Source organism: Paramormyrops kingsleyae, chromosome 8, assembly GCF_048594095.1.
Source record: "Paramormyrops kingsleyae isolate MSU_618 chromosome 8, PKINGS_0.4, whole genome shotgun sequence".
Classification (NCBI taxonomy): Eukaryota; Metazoa; Chordata; class Actinopteri; order Osteoglossiformes; family Mormyridae; genus Paramormyrops; species Paramormyrops kingsleyae.
Window position 1 is genome coordinate 19,713,279 of NC_132804.1, and position 18,120 is coordinate 19,731,398.

Consider the following 18,120-nt stretch of genomic DNA (forward strand, 5'->3'; position numbering starts at 1 on the left):
GAGCATTGTCGACGCCCCATATTCATCCTCTGGGGGGGGGGGGGTTAGGGTTCCCGTGGGTATTCCTGTGTTAGTTTGCATCTCCCACTTGATGGAGCACCTGTGTGTGGCCCTTCTGTGTTTGTGGTTTGTAGGGCAGAGGGAAATCGGAGGATGGGAGACGGAGAGGTAGGAAGCTTTGGGAATGTGGCTCCGTGGAAGACAGGCTATCTGGCACGGAATGGACACTCACACTCATATTCCTGGGTCCAAGCTACCTCCTCACACTCACGTCATGCTCATATCACACTCACGCCACGCTCACGTCACACTCTCGTCACACTCACGCCACGCTCACATCACACTCATGCCCCGGTTTTTCATTCTCAGTGTCCCCCCCCCCACACAAACACACCTACTGCCCCCTGTGCCCGTAGGCATTCCTCTACACACAACATATTTCCTTTCAAGTGACTGGCCTAGTGGTAGGACTCACTCTATCTGATTTTTTTCAAGCGTTGGAGAAAGAAAACCTGATAAATGGCTCCATGACTCCTGTATCAGCAGGGCACATCTTTCAATGACAAAAGGCCGACTTTTTTACGGTGTCTTACCCCATTCCCTTACCCTGGTCACAAACTCTTTTATTTATGACACTTTTGTATAAAATAGACCCTTAAACGTAACACATATAACAGTCTGGCAGTTCGTCTAAATAAATAAATATCTCCTTCATGCCAACCCATTCCACTATACTATTACAAATATGTAATTATACAAATATGCAAAATGTGTTTTTACACAACAGTTTACTATTTATTTCTGTAAATTAAAGTCATACGGAATGATATCGTCACAAACTGCCAGGCAGGGACCCAGGTGCAAGTGCATGAGGTTTAATGAACAAGGCATGGATCAAATACAAGGGGCAGAAACTGGGAGCCTGACTTGGCAAAGGGGCAGACGAGGACAATAAAGGTGCCCATAAAGCCACGGACCCCAGCAGCGACAAATGCTGGAGAGGCGGGGCAGGACCAAAACCCTTACCGATAAAGAGAGAGACGCAAGTGCAGCACCAGAGGGCATCCTGACAGTCTCCAACTACAAGCCTCCCTGCCGCTCACACGTTACGCAGCTTCACCTTTAAACATTAAATACAGGATGTGAACATTCTTTAGAAACCTCTTTTCCCTCGAGACACCGACACGTGACTCGGATGTGATATCCACCGACACGTGACTCGGATGTGATATCCACCAACACGTGACTCGGATGTGATATTCACCAACACGTGACTCGGATGTGATATCCACCGACACGTGACTCGGATGTGATATCCACCATTCCTTCGCGATTCCACTTCGTTGAGTATGACAGGGTGGCCACATTCATATTTTATTTCCTGTAGGTGAGGTCAGTCAAGCTTACATCTGCGCCATCCTCAGCTCAGTCCGCTGCCCTGGTCAGACATTCAGTTTTTCTTTAACTCCTTCTGATGTTTCCTCACATCAGAGTCTATGTCGGCACTGTAAACAACCTTAGTCCAATCAGCACAAGGGGCCCAGAGAAAATCATGGAAAACAAAGTCTAATGACGTATGTGCAAAAAGAGTACATATGTGTGTATATATATACAGGACATCCATCTTCTCACCCTTTACGTGGGGTTCTGGGGTCTATCCTAGGCAGCACAGTCATGCATTATTGGCGTTTAAGGGACAGAAGTCAGTTCAACAGCATGTCTTTTGACTGCAGGAGGACAGCAGAGTATCTGGAGGAAACATCACGTAATACAGGGAGAACATGCAAGCCACAGCAGCGCCCAGTAACGTTGTAGCGGTGAGGCACCAGTGCCTCCCATACTCAATATGAAAATGTAACATTATAACCAAAGTCTAATTATTTTACATAATGCACAAATCTGTTGAGTTCCTTCAGAGCAATGCTGCATGGCTTTATAACATAAGGCTCCTTCTGTAACTCCGACTTTAACAAAAACGTGCTTCTAACAAAAAAGCTTTGGAAAAATTCTCTTCAAACCATGTGAAAGCAGATCGTTAGGTTCTCCCTGATCATTTTTGAAGAGGAGCAAACCAAAATTTTGGTTTCAGTCGACGAATCGATTTAGCCCATCAAGTGCAGAAAAATGGCTTCTGCAAATATCAGCAAGATCCTGGCAGTCCGCAGTCTCACTGCACAGGATATAAGTGTTTTTCTCCCTTGTGAAGTCTGTAAGTCAGCACTTAAACACAGCAGCAGGCACATATGTCAGTGGCTGTGAAAGATCCCAATGACATACAAAAGGTGCACGAAACATGGGCCAGCAGGTGGCACAGCGGTGAAGGATGTACATTGTGAAGCACAGGAGGAGCCCTGCTGTTACAGCCTTGAGTGAGGTGTTAAACCTGAATTGATCCAGGACAAAACACCTTCCTCTATAACGTATCAGTTACTCCAGCTAAATAACCATCTTGCACAGCTGGACCTATTTCTCAAACTGATCCTCAGGGATACCTAGACAGTCCACGTTTTTGGTTCCTCCCTAAAGCTGGTAGGGATGTGGGTGCCAGAGGACCAGGTTGAGAAGCACTGGTTTAACAGACCAGACCCGTCTGGGAGGATATGACCCCCCTCCCCAGTCAGTCTCGCTCCATGAGTCTGGTGTGTTGTTTTTGTGTCTTGGGCGAGCGGACGGTTTGAGGCGGAGAGGGCTTGTTAGCAAACACCAAGCTCTAAACCTTTATGTGACAATGCCAGCTTCTGCACGGCCAAGACCTGTGATCCTTCTCAGGCTGCTGTCTAAACCTCGGATAGCATCTGTTCCAAACTCGCAGCTTCAGGAGAATGGCCATGAGCTGACCTTCCGGCCATTCCTGGCTCCTCCCCGCCGATGGCTGTGAGCTGTCCTCCTCAATCGTCACCTTTCCCATTGCGGGGGCCTCCTCGTGCTCTGAGCCGGTGTGACAGTGTCGGCCGCCTTGGGAACAGATGCGTGCGACGCCCCCTGACTGTGTGGCCCCGTGGAGCGTGCAGTCAGAGCTGACAACCCCACGGTAGCCCGACCTCGACTGGGACGGCGACTGGGACAGCGTAGATGTCGCCCGGCCTCGACTGGGACGCGCAGGTGTCGCCCGGCCTCGACTGGGACACGCAGGTGTAGCCCGGCCTCAACTGGGATGTGCAGGTGTCGCCCGGCCTCGACTGGGATGCGCAGGTGTCGCCCGGCCTTGACTGGGACGCGCAGGTGTAGCCCGGCCTCGACTGGGACACGCAGGTGTAGCCCGGCCTCAACTGGGATGTGCAGGTGTCGCCCGGCCTCGACTGGGATGCGCAGGTGTCGCCCGGCCTTGACTGGGACGCGCAGGTGTAGCCCGGCCTCGACTGGGATGGCGACTGGGACAGCGCAGGTGTCGCCCGGCCTCGACTGGGACGCGCAGGTATCGCCCGGCCTCGACTGGGACAGCACAGATGTCGCCCAGCCTCGATTGGGACGCGCAGGTGTCGCCCGGCCTCGACTGGGACGCGCAGGTGTCGCCCGGCCTCGACTGGGACGCGCAGGTGTAGCCCGGCCTCGACTGGGACGCACAGGTGTAGCCCGGCCTCGACTGGGACGCACAGGTGTTGCCCGGCCTCGACTGGGACGCGCAGGTGTCGCTCGGGCTGGCCGCACTCGCTCGGCTCGCTGTTAACGATGCTACAGGGGCTGTGGTTGTAAGCTCCCCTGCCTGTGCCTTCTGCCTGAACCGTGACTCTGAGAAACTGCATCCCCATAGCTGATGTCCTTAGTGAGCCACAGGGCAAAGGAGCTGTTTGTTTGTTTGTGTGTGTGTGTGTGTGTATGTGTGTGTGTGTGTGTGTGTGTGTGTGTGTTGACCAGAGCAGGATCCAAACATAGGCAAACAAGGCACCTGCCTAGAGCCCAATCATCAGGGTAATTAACCATTAGGGTAATTAATTACCTTTATAGTCTGTCCAGGAACCAATCATATATACACATATATACACACACGGTACAGAAAAGCTTAAAAGTTACAGACAGTAACTGTTAAAAGCTCAGGCAGAGATACACGGTGTCTCCAAGGCAAGATGCGTAGATCCTACAGTTCTTTGTTCTTTTTTTTTTCCAATTTTGGAAATATTAAAGGTATAATATCCACTTACAGTAATGCATATTAAATAACACTAATATTTATATATTTTATGATTTTATGAGATCCAAATCATTTTCGATATTGTTTATATATTTTTTTGCATCGTCTGTGAGTCTTCAATGTTTGTAAATATCTCCATTTAATTTTTCACAAATGACTGAAATGTGACTGTGGAATTTGTGAAGCTGGGGGTGGGGACCGACTTTACATCAAATTAAAATGTGGAGGCAGAAAGATGGCCGGGGTGGGAGTTAGAGCAAAGGTATGGGGCTGGGTGGCAGATAGTTAATGATGCTCAGCTCACCTAGATTTCTCTGATAAGGACATGATGGGCCAGCTGGGTGAAATGCTGGCCAAGAACCTTGGAGCCTGAGTTGGGTTCCTTGCCTACAATGCATGCTATCTTGAAGAAGAGTCACGAAGGACATGTTGGCTGTAGTTATTAAAAGTATCCTGAGAACTTTAAGAAAGTAATTTTATACTGAAGTTTTCTCCTAATGCCAAATAGAGATCCAACTCCATGAGAGAGAATCAGAAATGAACTTGAAAAGCACAACATATTCCATGAGCACTAGTTTCTGTGAAGGCTCTTTGTTGTAGTAGCGTCTCTTCCACTTCCAGCTAAAGATCAGCCCGATGTAAGGGGTGGGGGGGTGTTTCAGCTACCCTGTCTCAGTAGGGGGGGCTCGGGTTGGACCCTCAGAGCCGCAGCCAGCTGGCATACAGATCTGACAGGCACAATGCGGGGAGAGGAAGAGGAAGTACTTCTATCACATCAATACAGGTTAGCTATTCCAGTGATTCCCAACCCAGTTCTTGGGTACCCCAGACGGACCATGTTTTCCCTTTTATGGGGTGATAGGGGCCCCCGAGGACTGGGCTGGGAATCACTGATGTCAACCTACAAAGAGGGTCATGTGACAGGTAAGTAAAAGGAAGTGATTTGAGTTTTAGAAAATTTTGTAAATATTTTAGTCATCACAAACTTGTCTTTGGAAGCATACAAGCTATTCATATCCTGTCTCCAAACAAAAAAGCTTGAGGAATATTTTTAAAGCTCAACAGCACTGTTTTCATTTTTTTCTTTACATTATCGTGAAAAATTGAAGGCCTCCTCTTTGCCGTCTCATCCAGTATCTCTCCACCACCCGTCTTACAAGGGAAGAGCTGTAATTTTAATCAGCAGAGATCCTCTGATGATCCTGCCACCTGTAGTTCTGAGAGGCGTCGGCTCCGCCAGGGACTCGCCTGGAAGCCCTCCAGAAGTGAGCTCAAACTCCTGTCACTGCAGAGTTCAGAGACCGGTTCAGAGGCTTTTATCAAAGTTTCAGAGTGCACGGTAAAACCGGGCCAGGCCTAATCCAGAACAAGCTTTCGTCAAACCCGCAAAGCCCAGATGCTACATTTGAAGCAAAGCTGCCCATTTCCTTGCCAAGCGTAATGAAATATGTGCCATGTGTTTCAACCGTCATGGCATGAACGTCGTGTATGGTTTTCCCTACTACACTCCTTCCAGCACCACCCAGTTGGGGACAGCATGTGGCTTAGTGGGTTGGGTAACTGCGTATATAATCGGAAGTTTGCTGGTTCAAATCCCATCCTCTGCAGAATAGTAGTATGTCTTTTGTTGCCTTTAGCAAGACCCTCAACAGATCCAGTGGTGCCAGATAAATGGCAGACCCAGCACTCCAACCCCAAGCTTAACCCTCACCTGTACGTACTGGTACCACTATGGACAACTTAATGGGATGTCCCAATATACTTGTGCAAATGGCAAAGAAAGCATCAGTTCAGCACAGCTGGCTGATGACAGCAGTTTCATGATGCACAGCCTAAACCTTCACGCACAGTCTAGCTGGGTACTCTGCTACCAGGTACATTTAAGGGTAGATGATGCCCTGAGCTACTCCCATTAGGGGGCAGTACAGTCAGAATTTCTCCACCTATCAGTTTGTGAGGCTTTGGGACTGTGTGTCAGAGACGGCGTTGAGGGTGCCCCCTTAGGATCTGTCCTGTCCCTCTCTGCTCACCCTCTACCCAGACCTCAGGTACCATGTCAAGCTGTGCCAGGGGCATCTAAGGGGCACGGATATCCTGGTAGATTCAGTTGACAGGGGCCCTTCCATATGTAAAATCATGACATTTTGTCAGGGGGCCCAGAATTCCTAGGTATACCCCTGGCGGTGCCACCCGCAAAAAATCCTCAATTATCTGGGGAATTATCAGAGGATGTGGAGGTGGTGTGGATATACAAACACCTCAGGGTCCACTTAATTACACTGGATGGGCAACACTGACACTCTGTAAAAGAAAGGCTAATGCAAGCTATTCTTTTGGAGAAGAACGAGGTTTTTAAAAGTGTGCAGCAAGCTACTGGGGATGTCCTGCCAGTTGGGGAAGCAACATCAAAAAAATAAACGCAGGATGACAGAACAACTTGGTGGGGAGGGTTGGTTGCTCCTGGGCACCCTGGAGACAGCCCCCCAGTGGGGGAAGACAAAAGTTATATCGGCCATCATGACCAATGTTGCCCACCCCCTTCAAAATGCGATACCCATTCGCTCCTTTAGCCATGATGGGTTAAAGAGCACTATCAGGGCACCTTCCTCCTTCCAATGGGCCCACACTCATCTCTGCCAGCTGCTGTGACGCCTCCTCCCAAGGGCCCCACGCTAATTCCTGACAGCTGTATCTGCGCTGTATCCTTGCAGTCACTGCCTACATAATCACCTCCAGTCTGCCGCTCTTCTTATTTTACAATTGCTGAAATTACTTTTTCAGATGTGTTGGGGGAAAAAGTGCTGAATGTTACAGTTACTGTACAGACTTGACAGTGCAGTTTTGTGTCAGATCTCACAAACATCCATCCATCTTCCTCTTATACCAGATAGGTTAGTCGAAGGGCGACCTGAAGGGTATCCTGGGCAGGACGAGGCTAAATGCACACACACATCACACATCCCATCACACACTACAGGTAATTTAGAGATACCAGTTAGACTGACTACATGTCATTGGACTGCAGGAGAAACTGAGAGTATAAGTAGGAAACTCTCACAGCACAGAGAGAACATACAAAATCCATACATACTGAGCCTGGATTAGCATTTCCTAAAACACACATGCACTTTATATCAGAATTTCTACTACACTTTAAATAAAGACCGTTACACCCGTATGCTCCGCAAAGGAGAAGATATTCACTACAAATCTAACCTTATCCCTAAGCTATATTACTTCACCTACACACTTTGTCTAATGTTTGCCTTTTTATCTATTTTTAAATGTTCTGGATGGGACACGAGTGAAGTAAATGTATTGCACAGCTCATAATCAGACAAAACATGTCGTTTAGCACATAGGTGACGAACTGATGAGCTGAATACCATTAGGGTAATTAATTATCTTTATAGTCCGTCCAGGAAATGCTGAAATCCAGATCTCACTGGGCGATGTCCTCACTATTTACTTAATGTTTATGTTCTAATATTTACAGAACAATATATAAAAGACGAACAGCATTTAAATACAAATTAATAAAATGATGACAGAATATGGACGTTTCTTAGATGTTAAATGATTCAGAATCGTTCCAGGTTCTCCTCCATTAAACAGGTATCCTTAATCCAAACTCTCACACTCTCAGGTCTAAGATCATGGCTGCTCAGTGTATTTTTCTAATCTCTGGACTGCTTCTTACTGAGCCTCTGAACAAACAGTTTCTCTGGAGCAGTAAAGTGAAAGCAAGGTGACGTCGCTGGCTTTTCTGCTCTGGTATCTCCCTGTAAGAAACCACCTCGAAATCTTACCGAAACAGGGCTGCTTCTAAAAACACATCCATGCACGATACTGGAAAAGACTCAAGTATCTCCACTCGAAGTATCTCAAGGCACCTGGAAACAAGGTTACTGTAACATCTCTGCTTTGTCTCCCAGTTTCCTCATGTCTCCTTCTAAAGTCTCCGTTCCTCATGTAAGTTTCTTCAATAGTAACTTAACGAGAAATCATTCAAAACGGAGGAGGGGAAAAAAAGAAAATCACTTTGTGTTCTAAAAAAAATACGAGATGGAGAATTTTACATGATTCCTTAGTCAGGCCCATTTAAGGCAGAGGCCCACTACATAATCACCACACGAGGAGGCCCCCACAAGGTCATGACCCTTAAACTGCAGACGCAGGCATCACAAAGACTGGTAATTAGCTAAGCTCAACACCTCACATGTGCTAATGCCCTGTCGCCCTTATTTAATATTTATTGTGTTTTAAACTCATCCACTACGAGGACAAGTGAAGGTACCGTTTTTTTTTCGTAATGCGTAATCTGCCCCATGTGACACTACATCCGTTTGGAGGGTTTACACGATCATTAAAGTTTTACATTTTATTCCTTTTATTAATTTCACATTGTAATTAAATTAATTAAATGATTTTTTTTTTGAGCACTGACAGTGGAACGGACCAGAACCAACACAATCAGTGCGACTGTCTGAGAAAGATAATCACACAATCACCGCACAAATGACCTCTGCCCCCAGGATAGGGAACCAATCAGCAACAAGCCTGGGCTCTTTGTAGTGACATCACTGCCGCAATGGACTCACATGAGTGGTTCTGCTCCTTGACGTGTTGGTTCTGTGCAGTACCCTGGTCACCATGGGATGATCACACACACACACACACACACACACACACACCCTTCTCTACCAATTACCATTTCACTTTATCAAGGGACCTGGATCTCAATACGCTATTGCAGTTGCTTGATTACCTCTTCTTGCTCCCTCCATTCTTCCCTGGGACACAATCCCGTAAGTACGGCGAATGGACATTTAACGAAATCAGGGCAACTCACATTGGTGGCACATTCTTTGACATCCCTTGTAGACAATGACCAGGGAAGATCCTTCACGGCTTCCTTTCCTGTCAGAAGAGCAGAGAGAGAAATGAATTCCACAGACAGATGAATGGCCAACGTTCTATGTGTTATGCAAGGTGCGGTATTCAGACGAGAGCTGGAATGCAGAGAGATGCAAATAAACAAGCTACTTTGCTTAAATGGCTCGAGTCCCTGTCCTTCCTGATAAGGTTAGACATGTAAACCAGCTCTGAACTTTGGATCTAAAGTTACTTAAGCAAGTTCTGCTGATGGGTGATGAATAATGGATGTTAATTCCCCAATGGTAATTCATGCTAATGCACAAGAAGTGACTTTGACTTCTCTCAATAACACAAAAAAACAGGGAAAATAATTAATGCCTTTGATTTTTTTAATTTTTTTTGTAGTTTTGAAAACTTCAAAAAAGCACATCTATTGTGTTTGTGTCTCTCTCCTCTCTCCCTGAAAATCGAAGCTTACCCCTAAAGCAATCAAGTTAAACAAAACACAAATGTCCCAATTCTGTTTCATCGCAGCGGAATGAAACCAAGCAAGAGGTTTGCAGAGCCCAACCAGGCCATCAGGAATGTACAGTCGTCCTCATAAATGTTTCAAATTTTGCCTCCCGTTTGAAGTCAATAAAGATACAAGCCAGACGGAGCTGTACGATTTCAGCTGATTGGCGCTCAGTCCCCTGCCTTGTGCTTATGATGCTGCAAGGTCTCTCAGGTAAACTACAGGCACAATTATGTATTAGACTAGGATGCCTGTCTGTATGAATAAGATGGGGCTGCTCTCTCAGGCAGGCGGGTCGGGTCTGTGGGGGGGGGGGGGGGGTGGCTTGCCAAGGACTGAGGAGGAAGTAAGAGAGAGCTGCTTGAGAGTGTTTCTCAAATCAAATTGTGCTCACTGACCTGTAACGTGTAACAAGCTGCGGTCGCCGCAAGCACTAAATGTGCCGAGCTAAGGGTCACTCACAAAACGCACCTGAATTATATTAAAAATCCTCTTTGTAACCACTTGACCCCCAAGATGGACTTCACTCATGCACCGAGAGCAGTGATCATGGCTCTTGAGTTAGCGGTGGTTCAGCTTCATTGGTCAGGGCTGGCCAAAGCGCTGCTGTGGCAGAGCATGCTGGGAAAGCAGACATGTCAACAGAGGGCCTGTATTTATGGAGGCTGACGGGCCTCAGTAAAAAAAAAGTCAGGACATACTGTAGCTGATGATCCAGGGGCGTATTTTAAATATACAGTGGTACCTCGGTTCTCGAACTCACTAGAACTCGAATTTCTTGAAAGTCGAACAAACCAGTTTGACCTAGAACTTGATCTGAATATCAGAAGTCGAACCGTGAACACTGACCTAATATAAATTGTACGTGCCAGGAAATGAGTCATACTACAATGCAATTCTTACTTGAATGCCTTCTTCACAGGCTGGACGATTAACCAAATAAAGCAGTGCAACATTACAGTAACTAACAATAAATAAACCACTAACTTACGTGTACTATTAGAGCATTTATGTCATTTATTTAAACTTTATTTTACCAGGTAAAGTAACTGAAAACCAGTTCTCACTGCTTTACGTGATATTCGGGAGAAATAGCAGATCACGCATCGGAACTGCCTGGAATACAAACGTCATGCGTGTAACTAAACTCTTCAGCCAATAAGAGCAAAGGTGTGTTGTCATGGAGGCGGTTCCAGTTTGTGCAGCCGGGTGAGAGGTCGCAATACATCTAACCGTAATGCATTGCGTCAGGATCAGAATGCGTTGCTTTAAGTCAGCGCTGTAAGCAAGTTGAACGCACCCAATGACCGGACTGGGGAAACAAACTGAAATGTGGACTTAATACAGAGGACTAATGACAACAACCAGAAACAGCTGATCACACGGGGATCCCACACGAAGTTAACGAGGGAAGGAGCAGACTATCGGGGCAGGACAGGGGTAATGATGGGATAAGATCTTTATCGTTTTGGAAGCCATTAAGAAAAAAATGCTCTTCTTGTTTTATCCTGTTCATTTTGTTTAAATGCTAAAAAAAAAAAAACATATTTAGGTGTAATTTTGGGGGGCTGGGAACCAATTAATTTGTTTTCCATTATTTCTTATGGGAAAAATTCGATCAGAACTCGAACTTTTTAGGATTTGATCCGGCGTCCGGAACGGATTAAGTTCGAGAACCGAGGTACCACTGTATATCCAAGCATATTTTACATTATTAATAAGGAATAAATGTGTTCGGTTTAATTAACTGTCACAAACATGGATTGTGTTAAAATAGTAACAAAACGGGCCAATCCACAGAATATGTACCATTCTCCAACCATTTATCCAACACAAGGTCATGGGGGTGGCCTGCAGCCTTTCCCTGGTGGCGTAGGGCACAATTAATACTGACACGCCGGTCCATCACAGGGCAGCCCCCCCCCAGCCCACCTAATGGCACATCTTTGTACAGTGGGAGGAAACCTAAGATTGGGACATGAACCCCCAGAACAGCACGGGGGTAACAGCACTACCCACTGTGGCTGCCCTGCCAAAGAACATTCGTTACATAAAATACTGTTGCAGTTACGTAAAATATAGTTGATGTAACTGAAGCAGATGTCAGTTTTCCTATATGCTGTTACTGAATTAGACTATTTGAACATGTCTTGGAAGGCATGTCTTCAGATTATTTCTGCCTGTAAATTTCCACCCAAATGCTGAATGAAACTCAGGAAGCCACCGAGTCCCCAAAAGCAGAGTCCATTACGCAGAAAAGGCTGCTTTTGCTGAGATTCGGCCTTGAATGTGCGGAGCTGAGAGGGCCTGATAAATGCTGATACATCACCCCACACGCCTCTGGTTTATCGTTATGATAATTACACACACTGAAGACTGGCAGTGGTTCACACAAGCCCAATTTCATCTCCCCGACAGCTGTGAAAGCGTCATGATGGACGGAGTGGGGGACAGAACAGGGGAGAGTTTGACAGCAAACTGGACGAGGGGAGAATTTGACAGCAAAATGATTTATTGTAAATTCTGCCTTTTTGGGGACACATGGGGTCAGAGTGAGAGTGGTAGAACTACAAAAGATGGGGGCGGGTGCAAAATGATATAGCTATTTTGGAGGTGAAACAGTTATTGGTATTTACTTGGGGGGGGGGGGGGCAGCCTCTGGACTGAAGCCGGTCCTCTGGTTTGGGGGAAACAGACACACAGGAAACAGGGGTCAGATGGATCAAATTAACCCTGACAATGCTGATCACCTGACCCTCCATGCTCGGGTGAATGGTGAGTCCCCCTCCCTTGCCAGCTAATTACTAAAGGCTAATTATGATGCACGTCACCTTTCCTTGTTCATCGTGCTCTAGAACTTCATTACCATACAGGAGAAGCACCTAAAAATCCCTGCTGTATCACCCCCATCATACATGGTTACCCTTGTCAGTTTTCAGCCTGTTTAGTGTCATTCTGAAAAGACTGGGGTGGAGCGTACTCTTAAAGCTACAGTACCAGCACTCTGTACCAGCTCATGGAGGGGGAGGGGGGAGGGCAGTAACTGTGAAGTAACTGAATGAAAAGGATAATACAACTCCATGTATATTTAAGCCATATCACCACTTAGCAGGAAGTTAGTGCTGGGATCTATGAAAAGGCACATTCTCTTACTTGTCATATTCTGTACAAATTTAAGAAGAAAGAAACTTCATCTTCCACTAGGATAAGGACATTAATTCTCTCCATGAGAGACACAGACACCCACATTCATATGAATGAGAATTAGTTTTGTGGCCCCAGCACAGGAGTCACCCAGTGCGCAGTTTCCCTGATTCAGCTGGGCTTAAGGGCCGTGCTCTGGGGCCCAGTGTTGATGTCATTACTCAACCCCACAACCTTCTGGGCACAGGTACATATGTCTGACCCATGGAGCTCCACATGGCTAATCAAGGAGAGCACAAGCTCAGAAAGCAGCAGTGCAAACCGCCGAGACTCAGCAAATACCTGCTTATCAAAAGTGACATTTGTAATACCTGCTAATTGGCGCTTATTAGCAGGTATTGTGGAAAGTCAGTCTGACACCAGTTTCTCTCACTCCTTCATTCACCTGCCAGTTCATCACCATCTTCTGTGTTTCTTTCTGTGCTGAAAAATATAAGACCCACCGTAAACACATACCGCATATCTTGTGACCCCCAAGCTTGTCTCTTCTGCATATGTGTTTGTAGGCCTCATACTGAGCAAGATAGACAAGGAATAAAGTATCACTATTCTATTCTAAAGTGAGATCTCACAGAATCTGAAAGCAGGCACTGACTATACATTTTCTGGAACAGTCTGGTGCATTCTGTGGGCATCACTCAGTTAAATCTTGAGTGAGGCTTAAACACTGACACCTAGCACCTTATTACAGAAGATGCACTGGGGAAGCAGCTCATGTCCAATGTGCTCTGTAAACAGTAATCAAGTTATAAGCGGAGATGACTCACAGGACGCAGAATGATTGGGCAGAGTGACACGGGTAAACTTCACAGGACACGTGACCTTTGACTCCCAGGCTGTACCGTGACTCGAATGCAATAACCCCATTTAAAAACAGTCATTTTAAAAACTGTCCCCATGGGTTAAGGTTAGATCCTTGGCTGACAAATTTAAATAAATCAGCTTACAAATTTATAGAGCTGGGTATTACCCAAGAGCAATTTGAGAAATATGACAATCTGTGTATACTACAGCAGAACCTCTCCTCGATCTTCAAGCTAGACGACCATCTCCCCCAGCCACCATACTGCTGATTTATATGAATTCTGATGATATTTTATTCAGAGTTTTCTTTACGTTGCCCTATGGTCTCATACACATACCTGTCAAGTTTTGGATTTGAAAAGAAGGGAAATTTTCCGGCACCCACCGCGAGCCACCCCACCCCCCCAACCAAGCTCCAGTATCCCTTACATTAAGACAGGTGTACAAGAAATCTAAAATAACCACTTGTCATTTACATTTTATTTTCATTACACATTTTCTCTTAATTTCTCATGTTCACTCATGTGACTCTCTGGCATTCACTAATGACTTATTATACAGATTTGTTGCAGACTTTGTATCCTTGTTGAAGTCGTCACAGAAGGTGATAGTAACGTTGTTTTTGGCACACAGCATTGCCATTTTAACCTCCGCATGTATGACCTGGTTAATGTTGTAAATGACCTGCAGGCTACTGCAGGTGGCAGTTCTCATGAGGCTACTGGCAGTTCAGTTTGGAGAGGCAGAGGAATTTTTTTTAAAATGATATTATAATACGGGAGATTTATGGGAAAATACTAATACGGGAGGATGGCGGGAAAGAGCGGTAAAATACGGTAGTTTCCCAGCCAAAATGGGAGACTTGACAGCTATGCTCATACAGGCCAAGTTGGACTAATGTAGACATGTCTTAAATGAATGTGTTTGTGAGGTGAAAGATATCAGTGTAGCACAGTGGCTGATAAGGGACACATACTTTCCGAGTTTTGATGTCCATCTGGAGTCATGGCAAGTGTTAAGACTGAAAGACGTTCCTGTTGTAAACACCTTCAGGCTTCCACTCAGTCCAATGGCAATGTATGATTCTATTCATTTAGCTGTGACCAGAAACACATTGGAAAGCAATGGATTGATTTTGTAAGTGGTGATTAAACTTTGTAATCTTTGTAATGATGGGTTTGCATGGGGCTGTTTGAAGCTCCCTGGATAAAAAATATGCACAAGTCTGTGTTTCTATACATTCCACAATGCCATTCACCTAACTGGGCCACATTTTTGTCTGCCTCTTTGATCTCTTCTGTTTGCTTTTCATCCCATGCACCTTTGTTTGGTATAACAAAGGCCACAGGCTGAACAATCCATCCATCCATTTTTTATAACCACTTGTCTTATTCCGGGTCGCGGGGGGTCCGAAGCCTATCCAGGAGATTATAAGTGCAAGGCAGGGAACCACCCAGGATGGGGCGCCCACACATCACAGGGCACACTCACACACCAGTCACTCAAACATGGCCACCTATGGGCAATTTGGTAACTCCAATTAACCTCAGCATGTTTTTGGACTGTGGGGGGAAACCAGAGTACCTGGAAGAAACCTCATGACAACACGGGAAGAACATGCAAACTCCACACACAGAGCCACGGCAGAGACTCACACACTGGTATTAGAGGCGTGAGGCAGCAGTGCTAACCATTGCACCACCATACCACCCCTCTGGATGATCTGACCCACAATAATTACCTCTGAGCATGGGACTGAAATTTTACTATTCAGGGTGCACGCTCCATAAATACCTTTCAATGGAAATTTTAGCAATACATTAGTTTTTGAATGTTTCTTCTTTAGTATTTCAAACACTTCCAGATGTTACGTTTATACACCAAAAGTCTTGGAACGCTTGCTTAATTCTCTAAAAATGTTGCAAGTTTACTGGTTTCATAGCAAAAGTCCATTGACAAGCAAAGTTTATCATATCTGTGTCACGATCCGCTCCATCCGATCCCGATGTGTGCCACGCCCCCTCATTACCTCGTGTTCATTCCTGTTTGTGATCATCTGTGTCCTGTTTCATTTGATTAGTCCTGTGTGTATTACTCCGCGTCTCCCCATGTATGCCAGATTCGGCATTGTATTGTCACCGTGTTTGTGAATTAAACCCCGTTTGCCCGTCAGTCCGGCTCCATTTGCCTGCTTCCCTGCTCGCCTCCGTTGCTGAACGTGACAATCTGCACATTTCTTACGCACAGACATTTTCTTTATATTGTGTCATGATTTTTATTGAGGGGGTGGCACGGTGCAGCAGTAGTTAGCATTATTGCCTCACACTTGTGGGACCAGGGTTTGATGTTCTGCCAAGGCTGCACGTTCTTCACGGAGTTTGCATGTTCTTTCTGTCTTCGTGGGGTTTCCCCCCACACCCCAAAAATATGGCACGGTGAGTTGGACTTTCTAAGTTGCCCGTAGGTGTGAATGGTGTGTGAGTGTCGCAGGACCCATCGCAGGACACCAACCCATCGCAGGGCACCAACCCATCGCAGGGCACCAGCCCATCGCAGGGCACCAACCCATCGTTGCCCTGCGATGGGTTGGTGTCCTGCGATGGGTTGGCGCTCCATCCTGGGTTGTTCCTTGCCTTGCACCCGTAGACTCCAGGATAGGCTCCAGGAGAAGCAGTTACAGGGACTGACTCATTTAGTTCTGTTCTTGCCATTTTACTGTTAATTGCAATTGTAGTCATTGGCTCCCAAAGGGATACTGAACACAAATGTTTGGTGTTTTATGTTATTGCAAAGGTGTTACTAATTAAAAAGCACCCATTGAGACTTTTAAAACTCAGAACAGCTCTTTTACAACTATAATTTGGATAACAATTTATTACTACTTGAAATTAATGTTTTACTTAACAGTACTAGTTGTTTCTAATGTGATATGCATTTTTTTTAATAAACAAATGTATAAAGTAACAGTTTTGTCATAAAACCAATACATTTGCAATATTTTTACTGAATTAAGCAAGTGTCCCAAGACCTTCTGTGTGCACTGTATATATATATATATATATATATATATATATATATATATATATATATATATACACACACACACACACACACACACACGGAGTGGAAGGGAATTAAATAAAATCTTGCTTCTTCCAGTTTTTCTTCAATTTATATTGACATCCACACTGTACAGGCTAAACTAATACAAAGTAGATGGGTAACCCCAAAGACTGCCAGTACCCCGGCAGATAATTACATTTGCGCATTGTTCTATTTTCATTACACTGCACATTTACACTACACTGCACATTTATACTACACTGCACATTTACACTCCACTGCACACATGTACATAATCAAACATAGTTCTGTACCTTATTTATATTGTATTGTATTGCATTGTACTGTGTTGTGGATGTCATACATTAATGTATTGTATTTGTATTTTTTGTAGCACTATAGGGGGGCCAAGAGAAGCAATATTTCAGTGCACTGTATACTTACATGGATGTGTCGAAAATAAAAACCTCTTGAGTCTTGATATTAACATTTATTAACATTTATATTTGCTATATTTCCAGGTCTATGATATATTTTGGAAGTCTGTAGAATGCGAAATGTGTGTGTTTGCAGAGTTCACAGCTTTTTTTCATGATCTAGTTGGTCTAGCACCGTTTAGTGTGTTCAGTGTATTAATAAATATGAAATAATCTTTGTTGCATTGTCAGATAGACTAAGTCTCCAAGCCTTTTCATGTGTCTAATTCTCAGTTTTCCTAGATATTCTGTACATTTCTCACTGAGAATGATATCATACATTCTCCTACTGCAGCGCGGTTTTCCCCTTAATGATAAAATGTAGATAGCTAGGATTCGGTCGCAACAAGCCCAGCGATCGCCTGGCTTTTAAATCATCTCCTTCCCTCAGTCTCAGGGGAGAGCTAACTTTCTGATGTGTAGTAATGGCTGAAATATCTCCAGTGCAGTGAGGTTACAAGCCTTATAATCAGGCTTTAAGAGAGACCTCTGAAACGTTCATGGACAGGACAAATCAGGGGAGCTACAGTAGGGCATTCCTCGTTCTATTAATTAATGTGTTCTTTTCATCATTAGCACTCATATTGAGAGATTTAGATAGATTGAACAGTATAATGAGTAATAAAATGACAGTTATAAGTGTGAATATTCTAGATGGGATTAATTCAGCTTTTGAGATACTGTTTATGACTTTTTCAATATGCTCATGTTCCCAGGAATGCATAGCTAGGAATATAATATTGTAAGCCTCGGTGAACAGCACCTCGCTAGCGGCAGCTAATATGCATGTTTCCCAATATGCCTGCTGCCATATGTGTTGTGAATAGCCCCTGTACATGTTTCTGTTTATGACTGTGCCATGTTCCGTCTGTTGCGTGTTCCCCACATGTAATGTCATGCGTAGTGCTAACGTTATGTTTGCGAATGTTAGCATAGTGAGTTATGTACCCACTGTGACATGTTCGGGTAGTTCCTGGAGGGCTTTGTGGGCTTTGTGCGTGCAGGCATAGCGAAAGAGGGAGGAGTTGTTGTGATTGTCCATCCAGATTATG

The 18,120-nt window shown here is 45.1% G+C and overlaps 1 protein-coding gene across 3 annotated transcripts in view; it reads right to left on the bottom strand.

Annotated features, from left to right (window-relative positions):
• dlgap4b (discs, large (Drosophila) homolog-associated protein 4b) overlaps positions 1–18,120 on the bottom strand; it is a 124,257-nt gene that overhangs the window by 36,829 nt on the left and 69,308 nt on the right. For all 3 annotated transcript variants that reach the window (XM_023836375.2, XM_023836374.2, XM_023836376.2), the window contains exon 2: positions 8,982–9,049. The gene's annotated coding sequence lies outside the window, so the exon portion shown is untranslated. The remainder of the gene's footprint in view (positions 1–8,981; positions 9,050–18,120) is intronic.